This window comes from Vipera ursinii (genome assembly GCF_947247035.1).
Source record: "Vipera ursinii genome assembly, chromosome: 13".
NCBI lineage: Eukaryota > Metazoa > Chordata > Lepidosauria > Squamata > Viperidae > Vipera > Vipera ursinii.
The window spans coordinates 17,365,095-17,383,824 of NC_139526.1; the positions used below are offsets into that span (position 1 = coordinate 17,365,095).

At 44.8% G+C, this 18,730-nt stretch overlaps 1 long non-coding RNA gene across 1 annotated transcript in view; it reads right to left on the reverse strand.

Moving 5' to 3' along the window:
• Window positions 1-18,730, reverse strand: part of LOC310646477 — a 417,476-nt gene that overhangs the window by 397,794 nt on the left and 952 nt on the right. The window lies entirely within an intron of this gene.

Here is an 18,730-nt window from a genome sequence, read left to right on the forward strand (position 1 = left end):
TTTGTCTCCTTCTCGTTGGTAGCTCCTTCTGTTCCTGCCATAAATAAATTGCTTATTGGCTTCTCAGCTTCTTCCCCAGGGCATTTGATCATCTGTTGGAAAGTGTGTGTGGGGGGGGAAAGGGTAGGAAGACAACGCCAAGGAAGAAAGCGACACAAGAAATCAAGGCTGCGCTGCTCATCCCAGCTTTTTGGCCCTGACCAAACCTTCCTAAACATCATGCCCCCCCCCCCGAAGAAATGACAACCTGTGTGAACTGCCACAAACCCCGGGGAAAGCTAACCAAAAGGACAGAAAAAGAGGGACACCCTCCCCCAGCCCAAAGCATAGAGCAGAACAGCTGCTATTTTGCCGAGATACCTCACAGTTGGGGTTTGAGGCTGCCGCAGTTAGCAGCGCTTAATGATGGAGTGCGGCTTGACAATGGAAGATTAACTCAATGTGTTTGTTATAGAGTAATGATGGAGAGGAACGTTTCAATTAAATATCCGATGCCCTGAAGAGCAGCCTTGAGAAGGCAGCCCCAGAGCAATGAATGACAGGCCGCTTTGGGGAGACGTAGCTGCTGCTGGCTGGTGAGGTCTTCTCGGCCTGCCACTTGGCGAGGTGGGCAACTGAAGAAAACCAGGAGATCTGATAATGGAGAATATTTGTAGCTCAGGCTTGAAATGAGGGGTCCTTGTTGCTCTCTGAGCTTGGGGGTTTTTCTTGCAGACCTTTCATTACCTGACTAGGTAATATCGTCAGTGATCTGTCTTCCTTCCTTCCTTCCTTCCTTCCTTCCTTCCTTCCTTCCTTCCTTCCTTCCTTCCTTCCTTCCTTCTGTTGCAGACATTTCATGACCCAACTAGGTAACATCATCAGTGATCTGTCTTCCTTCTTTCCTTCTTCTTTCCTTCTTTTCTTTCCTTCCTTCCTTCCTTCCTTCCTTCCTTCCTTCCTTCCTTCCTTCCTTCCTTCCTTCCTTCCTTCCTTGTCTTGCAGACATTTCATGACCCATCCATTTCCTTCTAACACTAATGATGTTACCTAGTTGGGTACCTAGTTGTTACCTAGTTGAGGAGGAGAAGGACTTTGGGGTCCTTGATGCTCTCTGAGCTCTGCTTTCTTGCAGACATTTCATGACCCAACTAGGTAACATCATCAGTGATCTGTCTTCCTTCTTCTTTCCTTCTTTTCTTTTCTTTTCTTTTCTTTCTTCCTTCCTTCCTTCCTTCCTTCCTTCCTTCCTTCCTTCCTTCCTTCCTTCCTTGTCTTGCAGACATTTCATGACCCATCCATTTCCTTCTAACACTAATGATGTTACCTAGTTGGGTACCTAGTTGTTACCTAGTTGAGGAGGAGAAGGACTTTGGGGTCCTTGATGCTCTCTGAGCTCTGCTTTCTTGCAGACATTTCATGACCCAACTAAGTAACATCCTCAGTGCTACACAAGTACTAGCACTGATGATGTTATGTAGTTTGGGTAAGGAAACGTCTACAAGAAAAACAGCCAAGCTCAGAGAGCGCCAAGGACCCCTCAGAGCAAGGAGGAGTTTATTAAATAAGAAGGCCTGCCCAACCCATTTTTCTAATCAGACCTGATGGAAACTGTCTTGTTCATTTACTTTTCCACTTTATAGAGTCACTCATCTCAACAAGGCAGGGAATAGAATCAAAATAAAATAAAAACAGTGACAGCCATTGCAAAAGTTAAAAGATAAAGCAGCTGAGATAGTACAAACCAAAATCAACCAACATAATCAAGAAGTGGATTCCTGCATGTACTTGGAGCCTCAAGCCCGGGAAACGAACTAATGGTTTTGTACTGCTTTAAAATGTTGGTGCATTTAGACTAGTCTTTCCCAACCATAGCAAATTCCAGATGTTGGACTTCAACTCCCAGAATTCCGCAGCCCATAGGGCCCTGGATGAGAGTGCTGGGTGTTGAACTCCGCCCATTTAGAATTTGCCAACGTTGGGAAAAACTGACCTTGGTTCTCTCAGTGGTAATTTAACAAGGATGGGACAGGGAATCTAGCATTCTCAGAGCATTTAGGATCAATTACACCCATCGCTGGCCAAGAGCCATTGCGGGCGGGAGTTGTAGTCTAAAACATCTGGAGATTTTGCAGCATTTGTCCAAGATTGAACGCCGGACTCTTTCCCAGCTCAGATACCTTTCTGCATGCTATGACAGTTCTCCCCAGATAAATAAGAAACCTCAGATTTTTTTTTCAACATTGCCCAGGACCTTAATAGAAATTTGATTTGATTAGACATTTCTTCAGTCATTTTTATTCTCTGCACTTCTAGGGATCCCCTGGCGGTGTTGCGGTGTCAAAATAAAGCAAATAAATAAAGGCCAGTAAGACTTCAGGAAATATAAATGGGTAGGATTTATTTTTTTTTTAGTCTTCTTATGTCCCCTGATAGGACAAAGAAGCCTCGTCTGCTACCTACCTCTTCGAATAGACAGATAGACAGACAGACAGGCAGATGAGATAGATAGATAGATAGATAGATAGATAGATAGATAGATAGATAGATAGATAGATAGATAGATAGATAATAGGGATTATATGAGGTTTTGTCCTTTGTTTTTCTTCTTTTTTTTAATTTAAATTTTGACAACATTTTTATCTAGTTTTGTTCTGTGTTCATTTTTTTTCTTTTCGATTTTGGGTTTTAATCTTTTCAATAAATTAAACTGAAATAGCTAAAAACCAACAGAGAGAGAGAGAGAGAGAGAGAGAGAGAGATTGGCTTTACTGACTCTGCTTTAATATCACCACCCTTAAGAGCTTTGTTTAAAAAAAGAAAGCTCAGATTTTTGCTAGAGATGTAAGAGACGCAAAGTATTAAATCTGAGGTGGGAATTTTGCCCATAGAGCTGGTTGTCATATGGCAGTTATACAACGCAACAGCACACACTCCAGCCTTGAACAGATGGTGTGAGTCTTACCCTGAATGAATCAGATATACCTGGCAATACCTTAACAAATGTGAGAGAGGTCTATGAATTTATTTATTGAGATGGATGGGGAATGTTTGCCGAGTCTTGCCGCGCCAAGAAAGTTTTTTCTCCTTGCATTGCATTAGAAGGAGGGGAGGAAAAAAAATCTAAGCAAGTGTGGAATTTATTTTGTGCAACACAAATGAAAACCTTTTTCAAAAGCACAGGTAGGTTGATCTTTCAGCTTCAGTTTCTTTGTGTTGATGATGAATGGATGATAGATAGATAGATAGAGAGAGAGAGAGAGAGAGAGAGAGAGACAGACAGACAGACAGACAGACAGACAGACAGACAGACAGACAGACAGACAGAGACAGAGAGAGTAGGAGAAGAGGAGACAGTCTGGGGATGGAGTCAAGAGAGAACTCAGCTCAGAACTGTTACATGTATACAAACGTTCCAGGTCCAGCCCCGCCTCCCCCCAACTGGCTGAGGAATTCTGGGAGTTGAAGTCCACAGTCTTAAAGGTGCCAAGGTTGGATATATCTGATCTAAAGTCCTTCTTCAAAAACTCTTCCAGGATTCATATCAAATCCAATCTTCTTTTCTTTGCTGGCAGCTGGAAAGATACGTCCTTTATTCAAGCTAACAAGGTTCTAGACGTTTTCTCTCTCTCTCTCTCTCTCTCTCTCTCTCTCTCTCTCTCTCTCTCTCTCTCTCTCTCTCTCTCTCTCTCTCTCTCTCTCTCTCTCTCTCTCTGAAAGATGCTTTCCTGCAATTTAGCTGTAATATTCAGGTTAAATCCCAAGAATGCATGTACAGTAATTGTTCAGTGATTTGGGATGCTGAAACATCACTTTATCTACGCCGCTGGGTTCTTCTGCTAAAAATGATTTCTCAGCTCAGGCTTTGATAGGGTGGGCAGCCAATGACAATAACACAATTCACTGTCCGTCTTATCTGGTGGGAAGAATCTAATCTTTCTTTCATCAAGGGGGATTCATAAAGCAGGGAACCAGTGGACTGGGGGACTTGGGTGTGGAACAGATATTTTAAAAAGGAATCCAATTACCCTTGCAGACAACATGTGGCCCATCTCAATTCCATTTTCTGCAGACTCTTTCGGTGGGTAACATGAGAACTCTACATATGTTCTTCTGGTAGCTAACGAGCATTCCCTGTAGATTCTTTGAGCTTTCACTCTCATTACCCATGACCCTTGACCCCAAGTTGGTTTGAAGGGATAGAAGTTGGAGGTCCAAACAAGTTGGGTACGGCAAAAAGCCACATTTAGATTTAGTGTTTTGTTTGATCCTAGCCTCTACAGTTTAATCAACTAGGTTTAAACAAGTGACGGCTTAACATACAGGGTGAAGAGGCCTGGGATTCTTATCCTAGTTCTATAATCCCTTGACCATCATTGAATGACGGTGATTTGCCAATCAGTAAATCACGGGGCTAGAAAAATTTCAATTCTTCTCCCCCAATCAGAGTTTAACCCTCGACCGGCATTACAACAGATTAGAGGATCTGATATCTTAAGTCTGCAGACACTAGAAGGCATCTCTCTCTCTCTTTCTCCAAGTAATGAGCAGCGTTCTCCTATCTCACACCCATTCCTTTTGCTCCCTGGTTCCCAAAGCAACACTGGGTATGATGGAACACGAATTAAATTGCTTTATAATGAATGGTCCAAAGAGCAGATAAACTCTGCAGAATGGTGTTCAACAGACTTTATTGGTCAAGCTTCCTAGGCAGACTTACTTTTGCTGATAAGATCCTCCAACGTGGCACATCTGTCCATCCTGGCAGTGTAAAAGATGGAAGGTAAATTCACCCCATATTGTCTTGGAGCGAAGAAGCGTCCTTGCATGCATTCGTGAAGAGATGTAGAACAAAGACAAAGCCCAGAAGTCCTGCCATAGAACTTAAAACTCCACCCACTTAACTAGGTAAGCATGGTATTCACCAAACTGTCAGACTACAATTCCCATGAGGCATCTCTTGAGGAAATAACGTTCAACCCTGTAAATGCTGAATGCACTAACACAGTTCTTACTTCCTAAACTAGATATAAAATGAAGCAGCTGGAAGTGTACTGGTCCAACCCACTGGGCCCTTTGAAGAACTCCAGATCTTATTCTATCTTCATTCTCCATCAACGTCACTGCTTTGGGTGTAGTAAAAGTCTCCATTTCACGTCGGAACATCAGAATAACAGAGTTGGAGGTCTTCTAGTCCAACCTTCTCCTTGAGCAGGAGATCCTATACTATTCCGATCAAATGACTGTCCAATCTCTTCTTAAAAACCTCCAGTGATGGACCACCCACAACTTCTGGTGGCAAGCTGTTCTTCTGGTTAATTGTCCTCACTGTCAAGAAGTTTCTCCTTAGTTCTAGGTTGCTTCTCTCCTTGATTAGTTTCCACCCCTTGCTTCTTTTCCTGCCTTTTGGTGCTTTGGAGAATAGGTTGACCCTTCTCGGTGACAACATATTTTCTATATATATTCAAAATATTTATATATTTCTTTTCCCTTCAGTGTCACCCTTAGCTTTGTTTCCTCTTGTTTACCCAAGCTTTCTTTTTTGCTTTCTTTCTTGCTTTCTTTCCTTCCTTCCTTCCTTCCTCCTTTCCTTCCTTCCCTTCCCTTTCTCCTTTCCTTTCCTTTCTTTTTTCCATGAGCAAATTGAGGAAGGCTAGTCATTATGGATCTCAGAAATTGTAAAAGGTGAGGATTCTGTGGCTGAATATATTACCTTGGCAAAGTTACTAACGAGAAAATTGAACCTGTACCTTGTGAGCATTTGTCTACAACTGGCCAAACTCCCCTGCTCAAGCTTTACACAGGGAATCAGTCAAGAACAGAAGATCTAAATGAAGATCTGCTGTTCTTGACTGATTGGGGGACTGGAGGCTAAAACATATAGGAAACGGTTGCTGGAATTGGGTATGTGTAGTTTAATGAAGAGAAGGGTGAGGGGTGACATGATAGCAGTCTTCCAATATCTCAGGGGTTGCCCCAAAGAAGAGGGAGTCAAGCTATTCTCCAAAGCACCTGAAAGCAGGACAAGAAGCGATGGATGGAAACTAGTCAAGGAGAGAAGCAACCTGGAACTAAGGAGAAACTTCCTGACACTGAGGACAATTAACCAGTGGAACCACCTGCCTCCAGAAGCGGTGAATGCTCCAACACTGGAAGTTTTTAAGAAGAGACTGACCAGCCACTTGTCTGAAATGGTATAGGGTTTCCTGCCTGAGCAAGGGGTTGGACTAGATGACCTCCAAGGTCCCTTCCAACTTCTTCTTCTTCTTCTTCTTCTTCTTCTTCTTCTTCTTCTTCTTCTTCTTCTTCTTCTTCTTCTTCTTCTTATTCTTATTATTATTATTATTATTATTATTATTATTATTATTATTATTATTATTATTATTATTATTATTATTATTATTATTATTAAGCAGAAACATGTCCAAAGCAAGAAATATTGCAAGAGTCCTCTCTTCCCTTTCAGCCTTGGCTCAATACGAGGCTAAGGCTGGTAAATTATTTATCCCCTGGTCATAAAGTGGGCCAAGAGTTGAGCTTCCGTGACTTATTTTTCAACACCTTGCAATATGGAAAGTTAGTTTCCCTCCCTTTCTGTTTTTGGAAAATCTCCACTGGGGTTTCAGAGAGAGACAAATATTGGTTTTATTTAGCATGTTTACGTTAAATGCTGCTGGTGCCCAAGTACATATTGGCAGAACTGGGCAGTTCTGCGTATTCTCAGACAGGTTTGTGCCTCCTGGAAGTGGAAAGGTTACATCGGCAAACACGATACGGATTCATTCCTGTTAATTACCAACACCTGCTGTGGAAATCACTTTTCTTAAAAATCGAGCATTTTGGCACCCAGTTGGTGCCTGGCGGAACAGAGAGGTCTTAAGGCACAGTTTCCCAAGAGTCGGGTATATTTATTTATTTATTTTTATTTTTATTACATTTATATCCCGCCCTTCTCCAAAGACTCAGGGCGGCTTACAAGCTTAGCAGTAGCCTTCATTCTATGTATATGCCTGCTTATTAGGGCTTTCACACACACACACCCAAGCGGCATTATTACAAAGTCAGCTTAATTGCCCCCAACAATCTGGGTCCTCATTTTACCTACCTCGGAAGGATGGAAGGCTGAGTCAACCTTGAGCCTGGTGGGACTCGAACCTGCACTAATGGCAGGCAGCTGGTGTTACTTAAGGAGGCATTAGCCCACTGCTCCACCAAGGCTCTTATATGATGCGTCCAGTATTTTCCAAAGCACCAGAAGGCAGGACAAGAAACAACGGATGGAAACATATCAAGGAGAGAAGCAACCTAGAACTAAGGAGAAACTTCCTAACAGTGAGGACAATTAACCGGTGGAACAGCTTGCCTTCAGAAGCTGTGGGTGCTCCGTCACTGAAGTTTTTAAGAAGAGACTGGACCACCATTTATTTGAAATGATATAGGGTCTCCTGCTTGAGCAGGGGGTTGGACTAGATGACCTCCAAGGTCCCTTCCAGCTCTGTTCTGTGTGGAGACTTTCTCATGCAACATACATCAGATGAGTTTAAAGCAAGATTTCCCAAACTTGGCAACTTTAAGATGGGTGGACGTCAACTCCCAGAATTCTAAGCTGGCTGGGAATTCTGGGGCTTGAAGTCCACCCATCTTAAAGTTGCCAAGGACCCTTTCCTTCTTGCTTAGAAGAGCAGGACAACTCTCGTAAGCTATTGTTGAGTCTTCATGGAGAGGAGGTCAAGGCTGTGGGCTAGTAAGAAGGCATTGTCAAAATGGGTGAGACGGATTGAGATGAAATGGATTTCAAGAATTCCAGAAATGGGATTGTTTCTCCTTTGGAATCCCTTTCCCTAATTCATGAGGAGAGTGGAGATCTTCCAATTTTCTAACAGGCTGCCTAGGATGGCAGCAAGCAGGCAAGTCTCTTTGCTGCTAAAGAGGAAGTTTACATGAAGGTCTTCAAGCCCATGTAATGGTCTTCAGAGCCCTTGTCAATCTGGGATCCATCTACTTCACTTATGGGTAGTCCTCAACCATCCATTTAGCAACCATTTGAAGTTCCAAGGACAATCCCATTATAGTTCTCCACCAACATCCAACTGGTGATGGCCTTCCTGCATTGGGATTCATTGTGTAGGTCCATGAATCACCATAAACCATGGCTTGTTTCAGCCCTACGTAAGACACTGTGGCTGAGTTCACACCTCTAGCAAGACCCAAATCAAGCTACGTTAGGATTTAACCCATCCTTTGCCATCCTATGGCTGAATTAGATCTTCCTTTGCCCTTAGAAACCCAGATGGATCATCAGTATGAAACACGTTGCTTAAAATAAATGTTTTCTGTATTTTACACTTTTTACATCTTTACAGCACTCTGGAATCCTCCGTCATTTTAAAGCACCATTGTGTTTGACAGCTAAGTGCATTAGTGCATGCTTTTATGGGAACTGGATTCCGCTCGCCCCCCCTTTTTTTAGTAAAGTAATTATTTTCTCCTGTACTTCCTAAGAATTATTCTGCAGATGTTAACATAATTCTATAGTTTCAGCCTGCACATATTTTCAGTCTGAGTTCGCCCTGAGGGCACAGACCTACCTTAAGAGTAGCACTGCATGGCTAAACAGGAAATACTGACTAAATGGACTTAAAATAGCTCCAAAATAAATATGAAGGAAGGAACTGGGATCAGACCCAACAGAATGCCTTGGCAACTTAACACAAGTCCATAGCTAGACATTTGGCAATTTGGCAGATACCAATCTAGAGTTGTCTGCAGGATATGGGCACCAACTCATGATGGCAAGATTAAAGCTCCATCTGTGTGTGCGTGAGAGAGAGTGTTTCTACTTTGTCTTTGTGTGTTGCCTCGTCCCATCCACCTACCTTGACCTTTTGACCCCTTCCTGCAGATATATTTGAGTCTGCAAATTTGAGCAGCCACTGACTCGTGTCCATATATAGCTCTAATCTCATCCTCCAGCTCGACATTTTCATTCCTATGGAACATTTTAAGGAGTTGCCCTGGAACGGTTCCAGCTCAAACTTTGGGGATGATTGATGGGAAAAGCTTCAAACAGGGATACATTTTCGGCAAGAAGTGGAAGCAAAGCAATTCCTCTCCATCCTCAGCCCATCTGCTTGAACAAACATGATCGATCAGCGTGTTTCCTACACCACCCCAAACCCCATCAGATGGCACTGTTGGGCTGCTCACTATCGGGCAGTGTCAACGGCGCCGATTTCTACCACAAAAGCTAGACTGCAGCATTTTCCACCACCACCCCTGCGTAGAGCGCTAAAGCAACGAGGCTGTTAAATAAACAATGACAACAAAGATGTCAGGACATCAGCTATGGGAATATTTGCAAACCTGCAAACCAACCAACTGCAGTTTTCTAACAGCCCTCCTGGAACCATTCGCATCTCTAGAGTTTCTGTGTGCTTGAGCACTCGTGCTGGCTAATGGACTTCCCAACCAAGATGTGCAGAGAAAACATGCTCTTTTTCTGCTTACGTGCAATCCAGGCCATGTAAAGTAGATCGAAGCTGCCCAAGCCCTGATTCCCTACCAGATCCCTCCTTAGAGCACGGTTTGCCAACCCCAGGTGACTTGAAGATCTGTGGACTTCGACTCCCAGAATTCTCCAGCCAGCCGTGCTAGGTGATGTTAGAGGATTATGCCGTCAAGTCAGTATGTTAGCTAGGCAAAAATGGTGACTTACGATATGAAAGAGTGATTCCATCGATACTAAAATTTTCATTGAATGAGAACCTGAGATTTATCTTGGGTCAAGGAAAACAAGGAAGGAGAGTGGAAGGAAGGAAGGAAATGGGGAGATGGGGAGGAAAGAAAGTAGGAGAGCGGATGGATGGATGGATGGATGGAGGGAGGGAGGGAGGGAGGGAGGGATGAAATAAGAAATAAGGAAGGAGATAAGATGATGGGAAGGGAGGGAGGGAAGTAGGAGAGGATGGATGGAAGGAAGGAAGATGAAATGAGAGGAAGGAAGGAAGGAAGGGAAGGAAGGGAAGGAAGGAAGGAAGGACTTCCCTACATTTAGTTAAAAGGTAAAGGTAAAGGTTCCCCCGCACGTGCGTGCTAGTCGTTTCCAACTCTAGGGCCGGTGCTCATCTCCGTTTCAAAGCCGAAGAGCCAGCGCTTGTCCAAGGACGTCTCCGTGGTCATGTGGCCGGCATGACTAGACGCCAAAGGCGCACGGAACGCTGTTACCTTCCCACCGTAGTGGTCCCTGTTTTTCTACTTGCATTTTTAGGTGCTTTCGAACTGCTAGGTTGGCAGAAGCTGGGACGAGTAACAGGCGCTCGCTCTGTTACGCGGCACTCGGGATTCGACCCGCCAAACTGCCGACCTTCCGATCGACAAGCTCAGCGTCCTAACCCACTGAGCCACTGCGTCCCTTACATTTACTTATTCCCAGCTAAGTATTCCTTTGCCCTATCTTCATCTCCCAGTCAGAATTAGATGAACTACTTATAGGGAGAGGGACCTATTTCCTGATGTTTAATGTTTCATATTCTCTATGTGGACATTTGCACAAGAAAACAGAGGAAAGAGGAGGATGGTGCTGGATACAGTCAAAAACAACGGATGGTGTCTAGGTGTCTAGCAGGAGCCCCACTCCCTGCATTTTGGCTTCACTTGAAGATAAATTTCTGACTCCCCAGTGGACAATCTTGGTGGAGAAATAGAAATGAACCATTAATCCACTGCTAACGGTGACTTATTTCTCCTCAGCCAGCACTGTTCCTTATTTATTATCTAGTCATTTCTTCTAATTTAAAGATCTTAAAACATTGAGGATGGACCTCTTGAAATATTCAAAAGCTTTTTAGAAGTATCAGTTTTGGAAGGAGTTGCAGTAAGTTGACCTGGATACGGCTGTGAAGGAGTCTACTCTGCGTGGGTTTGTGTGGTGTCCATTTCCTCCTCACTTCCAAGATTTATTAGCCTGTGGTGAAAGGATGAAAAAAAAAATATTAGCAGCTGAACTGAGGCAGGTTGAAAGAGCACTGGGATTAATCAGGACCAAAGATCTGTCAAAGCTCTTTTTCTCTTGCTCTTTCTCTTCCTTCTCCTTCTCCTTCACCAGCAATCCTTCTTCTTCTCCACCACCATTCTTTCTCCTTCTCCTTATCTTTCTCCTTCTCTTTCTCCTCCTCCTCCACCATCATTCCTTGTCCTTCTCCTCCACCATCTTTTCTTCCCCTCCTCCTCCTCCTCCACCATCATTCCTTCTCCTTCCCCTTCTACTCCATCATTCCTTCTACCTCTACTTCACCATCATTCTTCCTCCTTCTCCTGGTATGCTTACACCAGAGACTGAAAAATATACCAGCCCAGTCCAGTTGGAAGACATGCGCCTGGAATCTCAGGTGAAATTATTCATTTAACAACTGTGACAAAAAGGTCATGACATTGGGCATAATTTACTTAAAAACCACTTTGCTTAGCAGTGGAAATTCTGGTCCCAGTGGCGGTTATAAATTGAGGATTACCTTTATGGCATTAACCTAGCTCTTTATTTCTTTTAATTGGTAGGTGTTTTTTTTTTTTACCAGACTGGACCTCGTAGGATTTGCAAGTCCAAATATTTCATCGTGTAAGTTCATCGTCTAAGATGGCCCATTTTATATCATTTTCCTACTTTGTAAAACTCTACATCCTTTAATTGGGGACAACTTGCTTCTCAAGCCAAAGATTTTCAGCTAACGAATGTAGCTCGCTAATCACCAGCGTGCACCCATAACCAAGTGATGGGGACTGTCAAATGTCAGAGCTGCAAAGCCATGTTGTTTCGAAAAATATCCAGAGCGGAGATGAACAGAACTGACGACGCTTCTGTTTATTCAGGATTGTCTTTGAGCTGTGGTCTTAATGAGCTCCCTGAGTTTAAAACCAGTGTGTCTGTGTGCGCGTACAGCTGCGTCTTAGTTAAATGTTTGGCTGGCATTACTTATCGAGGGCTTAAAAACTCAATCTAGCAAATTTCAAGCAGCAGGGGGTGAAAAAATGCACACGACTCAGAGTGATGAAACCGGGGACGCTGAAAATATGTTTCTCAAAAAGTAATATAACAGATTCGGTGCTCAGTTGCATATCAAACAGGCCCAGCCTTCCAGCAACTATTGTCTCGTAATCTGATCTGGCATCGATTCACGACATACAGAAAGCAGCCATATTGGGAGGCAAGCGGGCTTGCTCCGGAATGGATGTTCTTCTCCGAAAGAATTCCTGCAGAGACTTCAGTCCCAGAGGCCCGAGGATGTTCCAAGACTCTGCAGGATCTGTGCACAGCTCCCTCAAAGCATCTCCAGATGGATCCAATTGTGACGGTTGGTGTCTGCAGAAGGGGACGTGGTGTGATGGACTATACAATGGACATGCTGTTTCCCAGGAAGAAGGGAGCACACACCCCAGAAAAGGGGCTAAAATGAGAGAAAGCACAGCCCAGAGCTGGATAGGAGACAGAAAAAGAGAGTTAGCATAGCCACTTCCTATCATCTCCCAGGGTATATCCATTAAGGTAAAGGTAAAGGTTCTCCCGCACATGCGTGCTAGTCATTTCCGACTCTAGGGGCCGGTGCTCATCTCCGTTTCAAAGCCGAAGAGCCGGCGCTTGTCCGAGGACGTCTCCGTGGTCATGTGGCCGGCATGACTAGACGCCAAAGGCGCACGGAACACTGTTACCTTCCCACCATAGTGGTCCCTATTTTTCTACTTGCATTTTTACGTGCTTTCGAACTGCTAGGGACGAGTCACAGGCGCTCACCTCTGTTACGCGGCACTCGGGATTCGACCCGCCAAACTGCCAACCTTCTGATCGACAAGCTCAGTGTCCTAACCCACTGAGCCACCGCGTCCCTAATGTATATCCATTGGGGTGAGAGTAATAAGGATTGAGTCTGGCAAGATTCTGTCTACTGGATGGGAAATAAAGCAAACGAAGATCTGAACTTGGACTATCGCGAAGGTGCTTTTTCAAAAGGCGACTGGACTTTCTCGGTTTTTCCTTGGAGACATTTTGACACTCATCCAAGAAGCTTATTCAGTTCAGAGCTGAAAAGAAGGAAGTCCAGTCGCCTTTTGAAAAAAGCACCTTTGGGACATGAGCTGGACGACTGAACCTCTCCATAGACATTGAACTTTGAGTAGATTGTTCTATGTCATTCTTGGGCTGGGCCTGATCTCAATGGATTTATTTTGGGACGATATGTCTAACACGAGCCCAGGATGGTCTTCTGGGAAAGACGAAGAATCGGGACTGCATGCTAAACTCCAGTTAAGCTGATGCATTGCTCACGTCTATACGGAGGGATCTAGTCAACTAACAGTCATCGCTAAATCAGTGCGAGATAGGAGTTTACAGAATTCAAGAGGGATTGGACTGACTTTTGTGGGAATGTAATGACTCCAGGCTAATTCCTTTCTTGACTCCACCTGCAAGCTCTGTCTCTGCTTCTCCTACATGGATCAAGATTTCTCCCCCCCCCCTTCTGTTCCACCTCGAAAATGTCATGTAATAAAACAAGCCTTTTTTCCCTTACAGCAATGCTCACTTCAAACACTGTTAAACGGTCGCGCCCCCAAATAACCTTGCAGTTGTGACTTATTAAAGAATCCTTTGAACTATAAAGTAAGGCACCACCCACTCAAGCAGATGCTACCTTGGGGAAACGTCTAATGGGAAACGCTAAGAACGTCCCCATCGTTTGGAGAGAATCTTATCACAAGGCAACTGCCCAAACTGCAAAAAAAGATGCACCAACGCAATCTTGGTTTACAAGCTCTGGTTTAGCTTAAGACCAATCTGACAAGGATCGGATGATTTGGGGGTGGGTGGGTTTGTGGTTTTGTTTTAGATAAAACCTCCTGCGCTATGTGTACAATTTAGTCCGGGGATAAAAGAGAGAACAACAGTCTGCAGGATGAATAAAATATGTGAATGCTCTATTCTAGGACAGTTAAGTTTTTTTTTCTCAGAGCACTTCGCAACATGACATGTAGCTACATGTTTTATTTAAATGGGCTTTTTAATGCCACATTGCGAAGTTTGATTGCGGCGATGTCGTTTATCCTGTGAGTAGCACAGTAAAAGTAATGGGAATTTTGACTCAGGATTTTCACGGTGCGGAATCTGATTCATGCAAAAATAACACCGAGTAATTCTGAGTTTTGTCCTTCATAACAACATGTTCAATGTCTCTGGCAAACCGCTCTCTCCGTCTTTAGTTTCTCCTGAGGCTTGGCACAGCTGCCTCACAAAACCAGAGCAACAAAGCATCCCACAATCATGGGCCGTGAAGCAGCAAATGGGCAAATAAAATTTGCAGAACACGCACGTTCGAAGAGGCAACGGACATCCTGCCAACATGGAAGGCAAAGAAGACTTCATCCATCAAAAGAGATCTGGGGTCTTCAGAGCACAGGATGGGAAGCGGCTTCACAAATTGCCTGCATTTCTCAGCATGCCTTTGCAAGCGATTAACAGAATAACTGAGTTGGAAGGGGCCTTGGAGGTCTTCTAGTCCACCCCCCCATTGTCCAATCTCTTCTTAAAATCCTCCAGTGTTGGAGCACCCACAACATCTGGAAGCCAGTGTCTATGGAGATGCTCAGTCATCCAGGTCAGACCTGAAGAAGCTTCTTGGATGAGAAACAAAATGTCTTCAAAGGAGAAAAAATAAAGTCCAGTTGCCTTTTGAAAAAGCCTTTGGGACATCTGGAGGCAAGCTGTTCCACTGATTAGTTGTTCTCACTGTCAGGAAATTTCTCCTTAGTTCTAGGTGGCTTCTCTCCTTGATGAGTTTCCATCCGTTGCTTCTTGTCCTGCCTTCAGGTGCTTTGGAGAATAGCTTGACTCCCTCTTCTTTGGGGCAGCCCCTGAGATATTGGAAGGCTGCTATCATGTCCCGCCTCGTCCTTCTCTTCATTAAACTAAATGTACCCAATTCCAGCAACTGTTCCTTATATGTTTTAGCCTCCAGTCCCCTGATCACCTTTGTTGCTCTACTCTGCTGACTCCTGTTTCTTGGATGGGTATGTGGAGGGACCAGAAAAATCTGTCTGGGCTGGGCCAGACTGAGACTGGGTCCAGGCACCAGTTGCAGACACCATCGGCCACCACAGAGAATGCAGTTGATGTTCAGCCCCTCCAAGTGCTTAACCTTGCTTTATTAAGTAAGCTGCCATTGGCAGCTTCCGCACAATATGTTAAGCCACAAATACTGATGTGTTCATCTGATCTGCGTTTGCAAAAGCCTGGCCCAGTGACATTTGCATTCAATGCATTGTGTGAACAAAGGCGGTCTCAACAGGCATGGCCGTTTACGCGAAGTTGCACCCCCAGCTTCTTTTAAAGACTCAAAAGAAGAGAGAGCTATATATATTAAAAAAACAGCCTTCTCCCCACCACCACCACACACACACACACACCTTCCTTCTCCATTGCAAAAGCCTCGGACATCCATCCTGTAGAACATCCACCTGTTGGCATTCAGGCCCCGAGGCGGGCTGGCTGCTGTGGATTAGCAAGCGGTCTAAGTGAAGGCGATAAAGAATAAATCAAAGATGCTGCATTGCCGGAATGGCTCCGTTCATTTATTTCTGAGGAGTTCGAGTTTAGCGTTAATTATTCATCAGGTTTGCCGTGCATCGGGAAAATGTGCCGCGGTGGGTTCTGTAAAAGGAAGGAGGGTGCTCCAGTGGGAACCGGCATGTCGCGACACGGAGGGTGGGTAGGTGGCATCTTTGCAAGGGGGGAGGAGAAGGTTTGCTGGGGGGAGGGTGAGATTTCTATATGGGAAACCGTTAAACCACCACGGCATCCACCCTCAAGAAGAGCAGCTCTGTAGACAGGGCTAAAGCAGAAGGGGGGAAAAAACCTGACGTATAGTTGGCTGAATAAATTACAGTGGGGTGTGGATTCTTGCACCGCATCAAGTCATAAGCCACAGTTTAAAGTAAGCATCTTGTTGTGCATGGAACAAGCAAACCACATTTTACCTTTGCGTATCGTGTGAATCTGCCCGGCCATGTCTCCAGGGTTTTTAGTTGGTTTTTTTCTATATGGGTTGCTAAAAGTGGAATAGGTGGACTGGCCAAAGAAACATCCCTGGTTTTTAAAAAAAAATCCAAATATCAAAACGAAGCAAAATCTAGCTGAGATTTTTCATAGAAATAGTAGCCTTCACCTGACAGGAATGGGATACCTGTCTACCTTCCTGATTAGGTGAATTGGTACCCCACAAGATTCTCAGGGGAAGAAAGGAAGGAAGGAAGGAAGGAAGGAAGGAAGGAAGGAAGGAAGGAAGGAAGGAAGGGGGAGGGAGGGAGGGAGGGAGGGAGGGAGGGAGGAAGGAAGGAAGGAAGGAAGGAAGGAAGGAAGGAAGGAAGGAAGGAAGAAAGAAAGAAAGAAAGAAAGAAAGAAAGAAAGAAAGAAAGAAAGAAAGAAAGAGGGAGGGAGGGAGGGAGGGAGGAAGGGAGGGAGGGAGGGAGGAAGGGAGGGAGGGAGGAAGGGAGGGAGGAAGGAAGGAGAGAGGGAGGGAGGGAGGAAGGAAGGGAGGGAGGGAGGGAGGGAGGAAGGGAGGGAGGAAGGAAGGAAGGAAGGAAGGAAGGGGGAGGGAGGGAGGGAGGGAGGGAGGGAGGAAGGAAGGAAGGAAGAAAGAAAGAAAGAAAGAAAGAAAGAAGAAAGAAAGAAAGAAAGAGGGAGGGAGGGAGGGAGGGAGGAAGGAAGGGAGGGAGGGAGGGAGGGAGGGAGGAAGGAGAGAGGGAGGGAGGGAGCAAGGAAGGGAGGGAGCGAGGGAGGAAGGGAGGAAGGAAGGAAGGAGAGAGGGAGGGAGGGAGGGAAGAAGGAAGGAAGGAAGGAAGGAAGGGGGAGGGAGGGAGGGAGGGAGGAGGAGGGAGGGAGGAAGGAAGGAAGGAAGAAAGGGAGGGAGGGAGGAAGGAAGGAAGGAAACTAAACAGGTCGCACATTGCTTCAGTTCCTTCTGCCCTCCAACTTCACTGAGATTTAACCAACTTCTTAGGCTTAGCCCAAGCTCGCCTTCTTATGGGTCAAAGAAGCCAACATTTTGGATTGCCGGAGTCCCATCCGAAAGCCCAGGTTCCAAGAAAAGCAGGCCCATCCTGTCTCTTTCCCGGAAAGGACCCAGAGGGGAGCCGCTGGACGATCCTGCCGAGGAAATGAAATTGTTTACCAGCCCAGAAATATTTATTATAGCTAGACGGGAGCGTAGGAGTTCATGCACGCCTCAGAAAGATGAGGGATGAGGTCTCAAAACGGATAGTTTTCTCTCTCCCTGCGCCTGGAAATCCTCAAATGCAGCGTTGGCACTTTGGGGTTTTACGACAGGTTTAAATCAGAGCTTTTAATGGCTTTTTTTTTCAATCCAGAGGTGTTATTTTCCTCCGAGGCATCTTCTTCATGCTCTCCAGAATGGTTAACAATTGGAATGGGCAGATTGGACTCGGTCAGATTGCTAAATTTCCTTTTTCCCCCCAATCTGGATTCTCTTTCTTTTTTCAGTCCTTTTGTGTTTTTATTGGCTTTATGGTCGAATTAATGTGTGTTGGCCAAGGTGGGGACTTCTTTCCCCCGTGATAAGGTTGCAATTTCTCTGCTGCTTCTGCTTTTACAACCCAAAGGGGGGAGGGAAGGATTGGAGGCGACTGGGGTCTCTCAGCCCCACCCCAAAAAATATCCTTTTCCAAGGGTCAAAGGAAAGATCTGTCTGCTTTCAAAAAAAAGAAGAAGAAGAATCAATTCATTGATGCTTCCTGTCTTTTGGACTCTCAAGAAGAGGCAAAAATTCTATTTTCTACTGCCGGATTTCTCCTCCTGGAGACTCTTGTCCTGAAGTCCAAAAAAAAAACTGCACTTAATTAGCAAACATATTTGCTTTGGCCTGGGACTCCCTTCCTGCTCCAGAATGACAAGGCTAAAAACTTTTTTTGCATTCCACACCGGTTAAAAAGAAAAAAAAACAAAAGAACCAAAGCGGATACAAAGGCAGAGTTGGATTTATAAACTCCCAAACAAATGAAGGGGATTAACAATTAACAGGACAAAGAAGACTGCGGCAGTCATTTCAAGAGGATTGGCTTCAATTTACGACGGCAATGGAGCTTGCCAGTTACAGTCATACGTCAAGACAGTCGTTAAGCGGGTCCTTGTGTGACCAGCCTGATTTGATTTGTGACCAACCGGATGTTTATTTTATTTTATTTATTTTAATTCCATTTATATCCCGCCCTTCTCCGAAGACTCAGGGCGGCTTACAAGCTTAGCAGTAGCCTTCATTCTATGTATATGCCTGCTTGTTAGGGCTTTCACACACACCCCAAGCGGCATTATTACAAAGTCAGCTTAATTGCCCCCAACAATCTGGGTCCTCATTTTACCTACCTGGGAAGGATGGAAGGCTGAGTCAACCTTGAGCCTGGTGGGACTCCAACCTGCACTAATTGCAGGCAGCTGGTGTTACTTAAGGAGGCATCAGCCCACTGCGCCACCAAGGCTCTTATCCACTTTGTTCGGTGGCAACTATTTGTCTGGTTTTGGCATTGTGACACTTGTGGCCAGGAGGCATCCTTGAGGATCATGCGAAGTGAGAAGAACCCAGCCAGGCGGACAGACCTTGTTAAGCTAACCATAATGGCTTAGCATAATGAATAGACCCAACTCGGAGAGAGCCTGGTCTGATTCATCGACTGCTTTGATTTACATTCAACCTTTGGA